This window comes from Papio anubis, chromosome 10, assembly GCF_008728515.1.
Source record: "Papio anubis isolate 15944 chromosome 10, Panubis1.0, whole genome shotgun sequence".
In the NCBI taxonomy this organism is placed as follows: domain Eukaryota; kingdom Metazoa; phylum Chordata; class Mammalia; order Primates; family Cercopithecidae; genus Papio; species Papio anubis.
This window is the reverse complement of record NC_044985.1, coordinates 87,674,943-87,691,361: the sequence shown is the minus strand read 5'-3', so window position 1 is coordinate 87,691,361 and position 16,419 is coordinate 87,674,943. Positions and strand designations below refer to the sequence as shown.

Below are 16,419 nucleotides of genomic sequence, written 5' to 3'. Positions count from 1 at the left end.
TGCTGACCATACTAGGCACTGTGCATGCATTTTCTCACAGAGCCCTCATCATAACCGCTGAAAGCTTAGACTACTCCAGCTAATGAGTTACCACCTGATGGGAACATGCATCTGGGTTACTTTGCCTTATCGGGTGCCAGAAGGCCATGGTGTTAGTCTAAATTGAATTTGGATTTATGTAAAGTGCATGTGTATCCCCAGACTTCCAAATGTCCTTTTAACTATATAAAGTCTCACTGGCAGCATCCTTCCATCTGGAGATTCTTGTTGCTATTCCAAGTGGCTACAAGATGCATTAGCCACTGAGACACATGGTTACTGTTACCAGGTACTCACAGAAAAACATGCACCTAGCAGTTTCCACCAAGAAGCCTAGCAACGGACTCTGGAAAGATTTAAAGGGTCCATGTCATCACCTCACATACAGGTAAGGGGTGACTTACCTACCAGCAAGCAGCTTTTCAGCTACCACTAGGCAAGGGGTATGGCCTGTCTCAGTGGCACAGCTAGTGAAAATATAGGTCAGGCCACCCTGATTCAGGGACCAAAAGACATCTTTCAACTAAGGATTTAGCACAGACAATAAAAATTAGTTTAAAAATTGTAGAGACATAAGAGACACACTGAATCTTCTTTTAGGGATAAAACACACACTGTTTTCTATGCTGTTAATTGTAAGCAGCATCTAACACACTGTGGCACCAGTTCCTCCTCACCAGAATTATTGTGAAACCGTTCCCCAACAGTGGTTAGTACTAAACTGGGCACCTAATAGGAAGAATAAGAACAACAACAATGTTCTAATTTTTTTTTAGTATCTGTTAGGTGCCAGGAACTTCACATTCATTATCCCTTACTTTCAGAAGTACCCTGTAAGCAAATTAAGTAGTACCCCTGGATTGTCCCCATTTAACCTGTAAGAAAATTGCCAATCAGAGAGGTTAATTTGCCTTAGTATATGATATTTAAATGAATACTTTTATGAGCAAATAAGTGAGGATGAATGAATGAAATTAAGTAATTAAGTGAAAGCAGAAACTGGGCTGTTCTAGACTTGGTCTAGTAATGCTTCTGCTTTTGTCATATTAGTAATGAAATAGTCTAGCTTTTTTTTTCCACCCTGTCTTCAATATTTCATGTCAGGCTGGCATTTCCTGACAGGGGATCCAAAATACTAATTTCAGAGCATATTCGTATTTTCCTATCTGCAATGCCTTAGAGTTCTGTTTTTTGAATACAGAGATTTTTGACCCAAATAAAGATATTTTATTTCTGCCCTTAATAGTCCATATATGGATGAAATGCCATAAATAGTGAAAAAACTCTAAAATACCTTGACAACATGCTTATAAATGTTTTTTGTCAAAGGAAACTTTTGTACTTAAATTTTTTAAGTTTCTCAGGTTTTTTTAGGTTTATTGGTTTCTCTTTTATTATAAAATATTATAAACTCATTACAGAAAGGTTGACAGCACAGAAAATAATAGAAAGAACTATTTATAAATACACATAATATCACTTTTGAAAAACAACCATTGTTAGTATTCTGGTGCACTCTATTTCCTTTTGGTCTTCTTTCTATGCATAAGATTTTTTTTCTGCGAGGGCAGGAGATATTTTTATACGTATCATTCCTTGTTTCTCTTAACCTTTAGTCTTGAAAAGGGGTTGGTCATCCTATAGTCTTTTTAAACATCATTTCTAATGACAGCCAAGAAAGATACTTATTGCATTATTATCTGGGTGACAATATCTATGTCCAACAATTGCAGAATAGTTAAGCATATCTACTTGAATGCATCTAGTACAAAGTATTTTCTAAATTTACATTTATTTCCTTAGAAGTTGGAGATACATATAATTCTTCACCCCAAAATTTATGAGCTCTGCCCCATCTTGCTTTGTGGTGTCTCTGACTATTAAATATTAACTTTAACAGGTTTGGTAAAAGCCATCCTTTAGTTTCCTCACTAATAGTTTGCTATTTATCTATTTGATGTCCACAGTTGCTTAAATGTGCTGCCTTGAATATGCGAGAAAAGATGGCAGATATTCCTAAAGGCTCTTCCAAGTCTTAGGCCTGCCAAAGGACCAAATTGCCAGTTTGTCCCTGCTTATTGCAGCAAGTGAAACAATACAGTTGAAAAACATAGAAAGGCAAGGCTAATTGTACCCCTCCTACCCCCACTGCACTTCCACCCTCGGAGGAGACCCATACTACCAATCCAGTGGACATTCTTCCTCCTTTTTCCTTCTTCCTGGTTCATAACACCACTGCAAGCATGCATAAAGATACATGTTAGAAGTTCTTACTAAGATCGTTCCAGATGAAACTACACAGTATTTGTGATTTGCTTAAAATTGTTTATTTGCTTAATTTGCTTGAAAATTTATTTATATGCAAATATACACACACATACATCCTTTTACCTAAATAGGATTATATTTTACATGGTGGGCCTTTTTAAAACAGCCTCTGTTTTTCTAATGTGCTTCGATCTCTTACATCCATGTCCATCCAGTCATCCTGCCCTACTCTCCACCCTCATACCTCATGTTAACAACCAGTGTGTGCCCTTCTGTACTTTTTATATACACATAGCCACATACAAGCATATTTACACATATACATATACACATAGATATTCAAAAATCATCAGATAAATGGCAGGATTTTGACACCGGTTATTTTATAAGCATGGGGTCCTAGTATGCTTATCTCTTTCTGTATCTGATTTTTCTTCTTCAACAATACTTTGTGGCAATCACTGTAAGTCAATTGTTTTCATTCTTTTTAATGATTTTGTGTTATTCCACGATGTAAATGTACTCTTATTTATCTATTTCCTTATCTTTAGGCATTTGCACTATTTCCAGTCTTTTATCACTAGAGCAATGCCAAATAAACATCTCATATTCGTGTTCTTACCTACTGCTGCTTATATTTCTTTCCTTTTTTTTTTTTTTTTTTTTTTTGAGATGGAGTCTCACTGTGTTGCCCAGGCTGGAGTGCAGTGGCATGATCTTTGCTCACTGCAACCTCTGCCTCCTGAGTTCAAATGATTCTCCTGCCGCAGCCTCCCAAGTAACTGGAACTACAGGTGCATGCCACCACGCCCAGCTAATTCTTTTTATTTTTAGTAGAGATGGAGTTTCACCATGTTAACCAGGATGGTCTCAATCTCCTGACCTCGTGATCCGCCCGCCTCAGCTTCCAAAAGTGCTGGGATTACGGGTGTGAGCCACCACGCCCAGCCTGCTGCTTATATTTCTATGACATAGGTTCTCCACAATTGGGATTGCTGCATTAAAGGATATATGAATTTTTAGTTTTAAAAGATGTAACCAAATTGCTTTCTTCACAGTCTATAAGAACTTAACAACATAAATATATAAGAATTTGCATTTCCCTATCTCCATCAAGAGTGGGTGTCTCGTACCCCTCCCAAGTAGCTGGGATTACAGGGATTACAGGCGTGCAAAACCACTGTCCGCTAATTTCTGTATTTTTAGTAGAGATTTCACCATGTTGATCAGGTTGGTCTCGAACTCCTGACCTCAGGTGACCCATCCCCCTTAGCCTCCCAAAGTGCTGGAATTACAGGTGTGAGTCACAGTGCCCAGCCAATTTTAGCCACTTTCTACATTAGTTTTCTCTTAAGTTATACACACTCAAATAGTATAATGCATTATCCACTTTGATTTAACTATACATGGTTAAATGGATATAGTTATCCATTTCCATTTAACTATACATATTGGAAGATTCATTTCATACCACTAATTTCTCCCCAAAGTATCTTCTTCTATCTTGAGGTCTTTGGATTTATTTGTTGTTTGCTTAAAATCTTTCCGCAAGTAAATTACTCCGATTTTGTTAAGGTCCTCTTTGATTATTTTATTTACTCTTTTTCTCTGTATGGCTGCTGGCCCCAGTGGTGAAGTGTTATTTTCTTTGGTCTGTTCTTGAAGATACTTTAGCAGTAGCAGTCTTGAGAGCAGTAGAAGTGCAGCAAGCTCTGATCCTCTGACCCATTGCATCAGTGAAAAGGTTTCTAAGCCTCTGCTGAGGAATTGGGAGGATGTTTCTCTTCTCTATGGGCCTCTCATGCTCACTCAACCTCAGAAGTGGAGAGAACCCAGCCTTCCCCCTCAGCCTCCTGGGGACCAAAAAGACAGGCACACTCATGCTAACCAATGTCAACCTTCTCCCTGAGTGCTCAGGGATGTCCATGGTCCAAGCCTTCCCCATGAACTGCTGCTTTCAAATCTTCTCCAAGGCTTTGCCTGGATTTTATTTGGCTTTAGGGTAGTAGCAGGGTTGGAAGTTCAGCTACAGGGCTCATGCCCTCCAGGTTGCACCTACCTCCCAGTCCCAACTCCTAGTTAGCTGGGAAGAGGTTGGAGGTTGGAGTCTTCAGTAATTAAAGAGAAGGGAAGGTGAGACTTGCTGAGCCATCATCTTTCCAGCATGCCCTGTTCCATGTTTAATATATACCTTGGTTATGTAAATATCCACAACGATTTAGTGTTGTCCTTCACTGATGTAAGATGTACTCCTCCTTCAAGCAGCCCCCTCACCTTACCCAACACCACCTGACCCAACTCCATCTCCTTGAAGAGCTTCCTGCTTACTTGATGCACCAGTAAATCCAACTCTAAGGGACCTGGTTCAGAAAGCACTGGGGGCATTTATCTTCTTTTATTTGAACACCTTTTCTCTAGGGGTTAATTCCCCACTGTCTGTATCTTGAAGTAGAAGCCAGAAAGACCCAATAATTTGCCTCATCCTTAACACATAAAGGAGATTGGTTTCGCCAATCAGATGCTTTCATCAGACACTTTGACTCTTGTGGTGGTGACACAAAGATCGAGGGATGGCTGAGAAACTGTATGTGTCTCCAGATGATCTGGAGAGTCTTCTACTTGATTAGGTTCATTTGAATTTAATCAATGAAGTCATCGTCAGCAGATCAGTTAGCACAAAGTTGGTTTATTTGTTAGGATTTGGTTTAGCAAATAGTCCCAAAATAATAGTGACTTTAAAAAACAGCTCTTTATTTCTTACTCATATGAATAAAGTCCGGAGGTAAGAGGTTGTAGGCAGGTATGAGTCCCTCTATGGAGTCAGAAACCCAGATGCTTCTATCTTTGCTCTGCAGCACTGCAGTTCTGTCCTTGTCTGTATTTTCCAAGGTGACTTGCCATTCCATCCACACTCCAGACCCCAGGAAAGAGGACCCCAGTGGGGCACTCTTTTCCCTTTGAGAACATTTTCACAAAGTTACAAATTAACCTATGCTCACATACGATTGGCCATTATTTAGTCACATGGCCATAGCTCACTGCTTATATCCTAGGTACCTTTGTACACAGCTACAAATCTTGTCGCTATGGAAGGAGTGAATAAATACTGGTACAACGGAAGGCTCTTCACAGTTGATGAATAAAATTAGCTTTCTATGGAAAACAATTTTCTACTTTAACAGCTTTCCTCATTGATCATTCTACAAATGTAATCTTTTGTAACAAACATTCAAAGTCCCAAGATTATCAGTCAGCGGATTTTGAAACTATTAAAATTCCATTATTTCAGAAAAAAATCTTTGCTCTTTTTATCAAAGAGCAGTAGACAGAAACTCAATATAATAATAAGAAAGGGAATAGAAACTAAATTAACCCAAATCGTATGGTCCCTGGTAGGCAAACATTTTCTAACTTGCTTTCTTATCTCTCACAACAAGATGTCAAGAAGCCAGCTCAGAGTTTTGTATTCCCAAAGCACATGTATCAACAGCTTTTTATTATCTCAAGATTCCTATTACTACAGATTTTAATTTATGACTTCAGCTCAATTTTAATCATGGCTGAATTAATGAATTTGGGGCTTATTTTTTTTAGGTCTACAGTCATCCATTCTTCTGTGCCAGGGTCAACTCCAGTTGTTTTATAAGAACATCTAGAAGTGCTGTCTGCTTACTGGGATTCTCCCACAGCACATGATTAGAGAAGGGGGGGTGACTGTATTTAGATGTAAATTTTCAGTGGATCTCTCGGGTTCCTCACAGCCTTAAAAGCTTGTCCAGGAGTATAACCTGGAGCTCACTAGAAGTAACAGTTGTAAAGGACATCTTGATTGCATTGGGCACACTAAAAGTTTATCCTCAAACCAAACCATCAGAAATTTGCACACTTGTATTGTGTGCCTTGTAGAGTTAATTTCACGGATGTGAGTTTTGACATTGTGTCATAGATATTAAAGTGTATTGTAAAGAATGGCCCTTTGAAACTTGTTATTGTACTTGCAGTAAAGATGATGTCAAGGACATTATTCACTGACTTGCCCTGTGATTCATAAAAAAAAAAATTACTATTGTCTCATCATAAAGAGTAGTAGGTGGAATCCAGGGTGGGTTGGCTTCTGCTGCCCTGGCACATAGGCCAAAGGGCAATTGTCAGGATAATGAATTTTAACACTGCTTAGAGAACAGATGTTTGGAAATCACAGCCTTTGCTTGTAAGATAAAACCCAGAACACAACTGCTAAACTTTGAATTTACCTCTGTGGAAGGAGCTCCAAGTGTGTTTACCTGAAATAAACACAGACACACACAGACACACAGACACACACAGACATACACACATACACACACACACATACACACACACCAGTGAAAGAGGAGAAACAGGAAAGCAGATCAGCCCAGGAGAAAAATATATCAATGAAGTCCATTTCCACCAGAAGCCCTCCCTCCTTGCTTTGGCAATCATGGGAGACCCAGCCTGCCTTCCTGCTACTGCCAGACAGCCTATAGGAAACACTGCTTTTAACAATAATTGTCACCCTGGAAAAGTTTTCCCCAACCCTTGTTGTTGGCAGCTTGGGGCAGAAATAGGAGCTGGATTGATTTTTGCTTTTTAGCAACTGCTAAACCTGCAGTCTGAAGGTCAATGAATGAAAACAGGAGAATCTGCATTCAGACTGACATATAAAAGGAGAAAGGGGATAACAATAATAAATAATAACAGAACATACTTCCTAGAGTTGTGAGGGCTAAATGAGGTAATACAAGCAAAGCCTCTGCCTAGCACATGGTAAACACTGTGTAAGTAATTATTATTATCAATTACAAAGTTCAAGTCTACCTTTAGTATCAGTCAAAATAAACTGGCCTTAATATATTATGTAAATAGTCAAGTCCTCCAGCCAGCCACGGGAAGGGAAAATGAGGAAGGAGACAAGGAAATAAAGTCTAGACCCTAAATTTAAGATTAAAAAATTATCTTTTAAGGTCTGGCATTCTGTCTTGTTACAAGTTAGTCTAAAATTGTACTACATTAAGTCCACTAAGTTCATTTAAAAAAATGATATTTTAAATAAATACTTCCTAATCAGAGGGTAGAAAACTCCTAAAGAGTTTAGAGGATTATGTCAGGGAGTGAACAAATCCATAGATACAGATATATTTGTATGTCAGGATCAACAAAAAACAAATTTGTAAAAATTAACCAAATTCTTAGAGGCTTCTTATCATTATCTCCTCAGGCAAAACACTATTATGTGGAAAAGTGATAAGGAAATTAGGGCACATGGTGTTCTTATTTTTTTATTTTTATTTTTCCCAACCCTTTGGTCAATGTACAACATGATGTTCTTCAAAGAGATTAATGCTTTTCTATTTCCAATAATGGCAGGCCAGTTTTTCAGACCAATTCTTTCCCCGAAAATAAATGAAGGTATGTATCTATCATTTTATGGACTTTCTTCCTGGGCTATTCTTGGCACAAGGCACACAAGCATGAATAAATTGTGATCCTCACGTTCAAGGAGTTCATAGGAACTCTTCAAAGTAGGAGTTTTCATACATAATTTCAGAGGTGACACAGAAAAATCAAAGTGGGGTGAGTGAAAGAAGTAAATTTTTTATTTTTTATTTTTTGGGTTTTTTTTGTTTGTTTGTTTTTTGAGACGGAGTCTTGCTCTGTCACCCAGGCTGGAGTGCAGTGGCACGATCTCAGCTCACTGTAACCTCTGCCTCCCAGCTTCATGCCATTCTCTTGCCTCAGCCTCCCAAGTAGCTGGGACTATAGACGTCTGCCACCACGCCTGGCTAATTTTTTTGTGTTTTTAGTAGAGACGGGGTTTCACCGTGTTAGCCAGGATGATCTCGATCTCCTGACCTCGTGATCTCCTGACCTCGTGATCCGCCCGCCTCAGCCTCCCAAAGTGTTGGGATTACAGGCGTGAGCCACCGCGTCCGGCTGAAAGAAGTTAATTTTGAGCTATACTTGAAGGCTAGGAACTCCCGGAGTGGTGTGGGGAAGGTACTCCAGGTAGAAAGCGTAAGCAGTTTCCAGAGGGAGGGATTTAAGTCCTGGGCATGCACAGCAAGTGAACTGGCTGGGCTAAAGCAAAAGGAGCCTATTAAGGAATATAAAAATCCAGGTACTTCCATATGACCCCTACAGTACCTAGCACAGGAATTCGAGGAGTAGGTCATAAATATATTCTGGTTCATTACTTAAGTCCACCTGACTCCAAGTTTCGTGTATACTATAGTAGGCAATGAAGCTAAAGAGACATGAAGGGGTAGAGAGGTGAATCATCATGTGGAGGGAATATTATTGGCCTTCAATTCTGAAAAACTGGGGAACTGAAACTAAACTAAAAAATCTGAACAAACTCTTCTGGTATCTTAGTTTATTTCGGTCTGTCAAGTAAAGGACAAGAGATGTGCAGAGAAATTCCTCCAAGATTCTGAGTTAGAAAGGTACTAGTGACTTCTGTTGAGACAACCTTCTCCTTTTCCACTTTTTCAATTCCTTGGCCTGCTTAAACAATTTCTGTGGCTCTCCTTTCCATAAGCAACCTTGCTATCTGACAGAGGTGGGTTATGGGGCCTATCCATGATTTTAACTGGCTCATGAAGAACTTCTTCTTTTCTTTTATTAAATCTGAAGGTTATAGCTTGAGCAATTAATTCATGGTGATAAAATATCCAGCAATATATTTACCACCAATCTTTAGAATAAACGTGAAAATATTTAGATTTTGTCATCTGCTTTTGTTGCTCTGAATGAAATAGAATTTTCAAAGGAAGCGTCATCCTGGTAGTCACAAGTAAATGACTAAATTAGCTTTGATTTTTAGAAGCCTATATTGATGCTTGCTTTTCTGAAAAATTCACAAATTCTAAAAATACGCAACTTAAACACTTGAATTATAGTGGTCAATATGGATTTACAATCACAAAGCTTAACTAGTTTCATGGCCTACAGAAAGCCTTTTTCTAGTTCTTCCCTTTGGACATAAATGCAGAACCTCTGTGTTGTAATATTAAATGGAAACATCCCAGAAAAATAATCCTCCAAGTTTGTCCAAATTGCTGGTTTGGCTTTAAGATCCAACAATTTTCTTTCAGATGTACCCCAGGGCACAATGAATTGTCATGGGGTTTTCCATACCGAGAAAAGTTTCAAAGTTGCAGATTGAAAACGTCCATTGAAACAAATGCATTATGTCACTTGAAATAAGAGCATCTGTACATATTTCACAAAATAATTTTCTTTGTTCAGCAGAGGAAGGCCAGATGATGCAATATCTAGCTTCCAGCTGTGCCTTCCTCACTGGCAATTCAGCCTCTTTTAGTGCTATTTGAAAGACTCCTGACCACTTACTGTGCAATTTTGATGTGCTTACACACAATTCTTCATCTCATCACTGACAAAGAAGAGGGAACAGAAATTGTATGAGAACGCATGTGTCCACAAAGCAACAGAACGATGGTTATCTTTCCCTTAGGCATTACTTTTTAAACACAAACAGCACCAAAGGAAGAGGGAAATCAGTCAGAGGCCTTGGGGATTCAAACGAAGGAAATCCTCCCACAGGATGAAGCTACACATCCTATAGAAAGTACACAAACAGCATTATAAGCTGGCCGTTGTTATGACTTCTCTGAAGTTTTACCTTTTCCAAACTCTTTAAACCATGAATTGTTTTATTCCGCCAAAATAGATGAGCTAATAATTTGGTTTCCTGCTACTAAAGGAGGTTAAAAGACAAGCAGAGAAAAGTCCCATAAATAAAACATAACCAAAATATTTCAGTAGATTTAAATATAGTCTTGGGCACTTTAGAATCGATAATATTATCAGGGCCAAATGTTGAATAACAAATAATCAAAATAAGAGTGTTGAGCTGAAACAGCTGTCAAATCGGCCATTTAATGAAGGAGAAAAAAATGTTCCAGTTGTTTCATGATGTGAAGACATCTGAGCATCTGATAACATTTTTAACTTTTCAAATTGGTATGGAGGGGAGCATTATTATTGATTGCCATTGTCTAGCCTTTGATTGTTCTGAATCTAGAAAACTGGACTTTTACTTATTTTCTGAAATTTTGCCCCAAGATAGATCTCTATGCTCCAGTTTAACAAAAAAAATTTTTTAATAAACAAACAAGATTCATGGCTTCGAAATGTCTTACGTGGACCTTCAAAGGCTTCATGGTACACCACCATTGGTGGGATGTGTCCTTGGTTTAGACTCTTAGAAGCAATCATGGGTTTTTCCCTCTTACCCCTGCCCTCTGACCTGCATCCTATCATGACTAGAGATGTGCACCAACACCAAACCCAAAAAGCTAACCGTTTTTTTGGTTTGTTTTTTGTTTTTGTTTTTTTAGACGGAGTCTCGCTCTGTCACCCAGGCCGGAGTGCAATGGCGCTATCTCAGCTCACTGCAAGCTCCGCCTCCTGGATTCATGCCACTCTCCTGCCTCAGGCCTCCCGAATAACTGGGACTACAGGCGCCCACCACCACGCCCAGCTAATTTTTTGTATTTTTAGTAGAGACGGGATTTCACCATTCACAGGATGGTCTCGATCTCCTGACCTCATGATCCGCCCGCCTCGGCCTCCCAAAGTGCTAGGATTACAGGCACGAGTCACCGCGCCCGGCCCCAAAGTTAACCATTCTTTAACCCAAAAAGCTAGGTGGGTTTTTGCTTGTTTGTTTTGTTTCTGTTTTCAAATCAGGCATGACCTGTGGCGACCAGCAATGAGAAAAATGGAAGGAGCTCTCTAATCTTGTCCGCAGCTTCCCTGCCCATCACTCACTCACACCCACATCCCCCTCAGGCCCACAGGGTTACTTTGTGATGACCACTGGAGTGTTTAGATTTCTCAGATGTAGGAAGAACTTCAAAGCACAGATTCCTTTCGTGGGGACACAAGTTTTAAACTATGTTTCATAACTGTGAGCAATAGAAAAAATGGGACCATCTAGGGATACACTTAACATTCCTGGGACTCTGACCATACCAAAATGCTCACATAATTCTGTAACTGGAATGTTATAGTAAGCTTTTTGCCCTAAGCAATTCATGGCAGATAATTTAAATAGGCATCCAATCGAATGTGTTGTGAAGAGAAATGCTGCCTGTGGCTCCCTGGTTCTTTAAATGAGTCAGTATATGCAAGCATCTAGTGTAGTTCCTGGCTCACATTAGACCTTGAGTCCTTCTTCCAAATGAGGCTCAGCTCCACAGAGGCTGTGAAATGCCTCCAGCTAGTTTCCCACCCATTGCAAACAGATCTTGGCCTAACACCTGCTCAAAGTCCACTTATGTCATCCCATCTGTATTTCTCAAACTCAGATCTACAGACCACCTCCATCTCAAACACTTGGTGGGATGAGACTTAAAAATGCAGATTTCTGGGCCCTTCTCCAGGCATACAGAATCCAAAGCTCTGGGAAAGGGGCCTAAGGATGCACCCTTTTATCAAGCTCCCAAAGTCATTCACTAAAGCTTGAGAATCCCTGATGTAGAGCTTCACAGTTCTATCCCTCTATTAACTTAAACCTTGGAAAAAGAATTTCTGCACAATGTCAACAGAGCCTGTTACAAAAATAACTTCATTGTTACTTAAAGTTATGCTCTTTGTCTTTATGGATGTCTGATTCAAGAGCCATCTGAGGGCTCATTTCAGTATCTTTTATACTGAAGTTAAGATTCTGTACACTCCATAAATCTCTGTATTTTATACAAGAACCCACACCATTCATTGGTGATTTCATTTACTTGCAGGGAGAAAAAAAAAATCTATCTGCTGATGGATTTATTTGGTTCCTGTTGTCAGAAAATGAAAAATATATAACTGTGTTTCTCTTACAGCTTTGTCTACTGGAAATCTTGTAGCAATTTTCTTGCCCAAGTGTGGCAATCTGTTCAATTCTGTGCTCCAAATATATTTACTCTTTCTTCCCCTTCGGGGTGAACTCTGTTTTGTTTCACATTTTAATGGCATAGGCAGTGACTTCTGAACGACTTTAAACAGGGTATAAATTTTTACAAACTAGAGAGCATTTTCTTGCAGCGTTGTATTCTTGGCATGCAGCAATTCCTAAATAGCCACGTGAGTCCAGATAAGAACTTGCTTGTTGTAGGATGCAGGACTAGTAATACTGTGTTCTGTCCATTGAGTCTCTTCATCGGTTTGGATACTTGGGTCCAGTTATATTTGTTTTGCTTATCTGCTTTTACAAATGCAAGCCAGAGACAAGGAATTATGATGCACTTCCAATGCTTTCAGAATCCACTCGCCCTTTGTAGACTATGAATTTCTGAAGCAACATAGCGTCTCCATGGCTACCTGACAAAATTACTAAGGCTGCCAGTGCCTGCTTCTATGCGTGTGAACTAAACAAATTACTACAGCCAACAGAAGAAGACGATTTGCATCTCCAACTCCCATAGGGGGAGATGTTGAGCATCCAACTGAAGCCCAGCAATATTCCTGGCAGTGGCTGTATCAAGATTTGCTTTGGTGGTGGCCAAACCCTCATGCATAGGACGTAGCCCCATGAGTCATTTTCACCCCCAAACCTCCTACTGTTTATTAATCACTTATGGTAACCACATACTCATGGCAAAGTTTTAGTTGGAATAGCAATGAATTTTGCTTAACTTTGCTTCCCTGTGTGAGTCCTGTGCTTCCCTCAGCACCCAACACCAAAGCACTAGTTACTTAACAGAGCCTTTCAAGGTCCCCAGAAGTTTCTTTTTAAATTATTTTATTTATTTCATTTTTATTTCTACAAAATTCAGGGGGTAAAAATATGGAACACTTTAGGAATTTGCATGTCATCCTTGCACAGGGACCATGCTAATCTTCTCTGTATCATTCCAATGTTAATGTATGTGCTGCTGAAGTGAGCACCCAGAAGTTTCTTTATACATACCTATCATGAGACAGCTTCCATTTCAGTCCAACTCAAACACAATGAAGAAATCCTCTTTGAAATATCCCTGCTGAACTGTTATTATCCACACCACCTAATCACAAAATTCCTTAAGGGCAGTATAGCCTAGGGTTTAAGTGCACACACTTTGGGTTCAAAAAGACCAGGATTCAAATCCTGGTCCTGCCTCTTACTATATGTGTGTCATTGGACAAGTTACACAATCTCTCTAAGACCAGTTTCTTCATCTTCAAAGTATGGATATTAGTAGTAGTATTTCAAGAGTAGTTATTACAACTAAATGATTTAAGATTTTAGCACATAGTAAGCACTTAATAAAACAGTGTTTATTAGTACTCAGAGTAATCTGCTCTGAGATGAACAGCTCTATTGATAGCAAGTTCTTTCTTATACTAAACAGATAAAAATTTGTCCCATTTGTCTAACTCTTTCTTCCTACTTCTGCCTTCAGAAGCTATCCAGAGTAAGTATATTCCTTCTTCCACACAACAGCACTTTAAATATTTGAGGGAGCTATTGTGTGCCTCCTTTCATATATTTGAGAACAGGTATCATTTTTTTCCAGTTTGACTTTATCTAGTTCCTTCAACTGTGTCCCACATGACTTTGGATCTGTCACCATCTGTGGCAGAGCTAGCTAGATGCTCCCCAATCCCATTTCCTCTTCTTGGGCATACAAGAATACTGTAGCCATTAGGTTGGGGCATGTGACTGGGTTTTGGCCAATAAAACAAGATTCAACTTACGTGTGCTACTTCTATGCTAGGCCATTTGTCTTATGAGATCTTCCTTGATCTCTTTCACTTATTGGCTTGCTTAGTGCAGAGGATCCGGTGGAAAATTCTCAGGACACATAAGAGGCATGGAATCTGTGAGATGGAAGAAGCTTGAATCCCTGCATCAGCACATAGAAGGCTACCTCTCATGCACCTGTCAGACTGTGGCATGAGTGTGGTATTAAACCATTAAGACTTGAGGGATGGGCCAGGTGCAGTGGCCCACACCTGTAATCCCAGCACTTTGAAAGACTAAAGTGGGAGGACTCCTTGAGTCCAGGCGTTTGAGACCAGCCTGGACAACATAGCAAGACCCCCATCTCTACAGAAAATTTAAAAATTAGTTGGGCGTGGTGGCTCTCTTGTAGTCCCAGTTACTTGGGAGACTGAGGTGGGAGGATAGGTTGAGCCCAGGAGGTCGAGGCTGCAGTGAGCCATGATCACGCCACTGCACTCCAGCCTGGGTGAAAGAGCAAGACCTTGTCTCAAAAACAACAGCAACAACAACAACAAAAAGGCTTGAGAGTTTATTTATCACTGCAATATATCCTAGCCTGCCATGGCTAATATATCTTTGTAGTTACCATTCTCTGGACATACACTAGCCTGTCAATGTCACTTTTAAAAGATGATATCCAGAAATGAACACAATTTTTCAAATGTGACCTAACCCTGATGGAATGAAACTGGAAAACTACTTCCTTCTTTTGTTGTTGTTGTTTTTTTTCCTGAGCACCATATTTATTTTTTTTCAGTGCTTTCCAAAGTTGCCTTATGCTTAGCAACCACATTACACATACACAGGTGGCACAAGCTACATTTGTAGTTAACTAAAAACACTGCAGTATTTTTCAAGCCAACTGCCATCAAGATAAGTGTGGCACAGTCAGTGTTCACCAAATATCCCATTTGCTTTCCTGCACTTCCTAGCCTCCTCACAGTTTGGTAGGGGCCATGTTTATAGTTTCAGGAGGAGAAATAACGTGTCACTCCTGGGCCAAGGCAGTTCAAAGTCATTATGTCTCTTCCATTCCTCTCTTCCCCTGCTGCAGAGACCTTGGAGGACACATTCCACATGAAGGTAGGCTTCCCATCAGACTTTGCATCAACAAGAAAGAAATGTTTGCTCTTTAAAATACTGAAATTTCAGAGTCTGTTCGTTGTGGCATCTAACATTAGTTAACCTGACTCCTCAGTGAGAGGTGAAGCCAGCTGGACTTCCTGGGTCGAGTGGGGACTTGGAGAACTTTTCTTACAAGAGGTTTGTAAAATGCATCAATGAGTGCTCTGTAAAAACCCACCAATCGGTGCCCTGCAGCTAGCTACAGGTTTGTAAAATGCACCAATCAGCACTCTGTACAATGAACCAATCAGCACTCTGTAAAATGGACCAATCAGCACTCTGTAAAATGGACCATTCAGCAGGACATGGGTGGGGACAAATAAGGCAATAAAAGCTGGCCACTCCAGCCAGCAGCGGCAACCCACTCGGGTCAACTTCCACACTGTGGATCCTTCATTCTTTCGCTTTTCACAATAAATCTTGCTGCTGTGCACTCTTTGTGTCCCTGCCACCTTTAAGAACTGTAACACTCACTGCAAAGGTCCGGGGCTTCATTCTTGAAGTCAGCGAGACCACGAACCCACCAGAAGGAACCAACTCCGGACACACCAGGCTGCTGCTTGTGAACTTTAATTTTTGCACTTTTGCACTTTAATTCAAAACTTTGTATTTATTTTTAACTTGAAAATTTTTTACTCATGAATTACATACCTACAGAAAAGTGCCATATCATAAGTGAATTAATTCAATAAATTTTCACACACCCACTGAATGCATATGTGTAACTAACAAAAAAAAATTACCAACACCTCAGAAGCCCCTTCATGCCTTCTGGCATCTACTGTCTGCCCAACAGTAACCACTCCCCTGCCTTCTAGCAGCACAGATTAATTTTTGTGTTTTTGCGTTTGGAAATCATACTGTGTGTACTCTCTTGCCCAGTATTACATTTGTAAGTTTCATCCACAATGTCTTATATGGCTATTGCTGGTTCATTTTTGTTGTTAGAAAATACTCCATTATGTAATTATACTGCCTCTTCATTCTCTTAATGGTGTATTTGATAAAACAAAATTTCCTAATTTTAATATAGCCTAATTAACGAATTTTTTTCTTTATAATTAGCACATTTTATGTCCCATTTAAGCTATCCTTGCCTACTCCAGAATCACGGAATCCTTCTACTACATTTCCTTTTAAAAACTTTATTGTTTTACTTTTAAAATTTAGATTGACAACGCACCTGGAATAAAATTTGGGGGCATGGTATGAGGCAGAAATCAAAATACACTTCTTTCGTTTGGATATCCAGC

At 39.6% G+C, this 16,419-nt stretch overlaps 1 non-coding gene across 1 annotated transcript; it reads right to left on the bottom strand.

The window, feature by feature from the left end:
- Positions 1-13,117: 13,117 nt before the first annotated feature.
- Positions 13,118-13,224, bottom strand: LOC116269364. The gene has a single exon (XR_004176826.1). It is a non-coding gene; the product is annotated as a U6 spliceosomal RNA (small nuclear RNA).
- Positions 13,225-16,419: the final 3,195 nt, after the last annotated feature.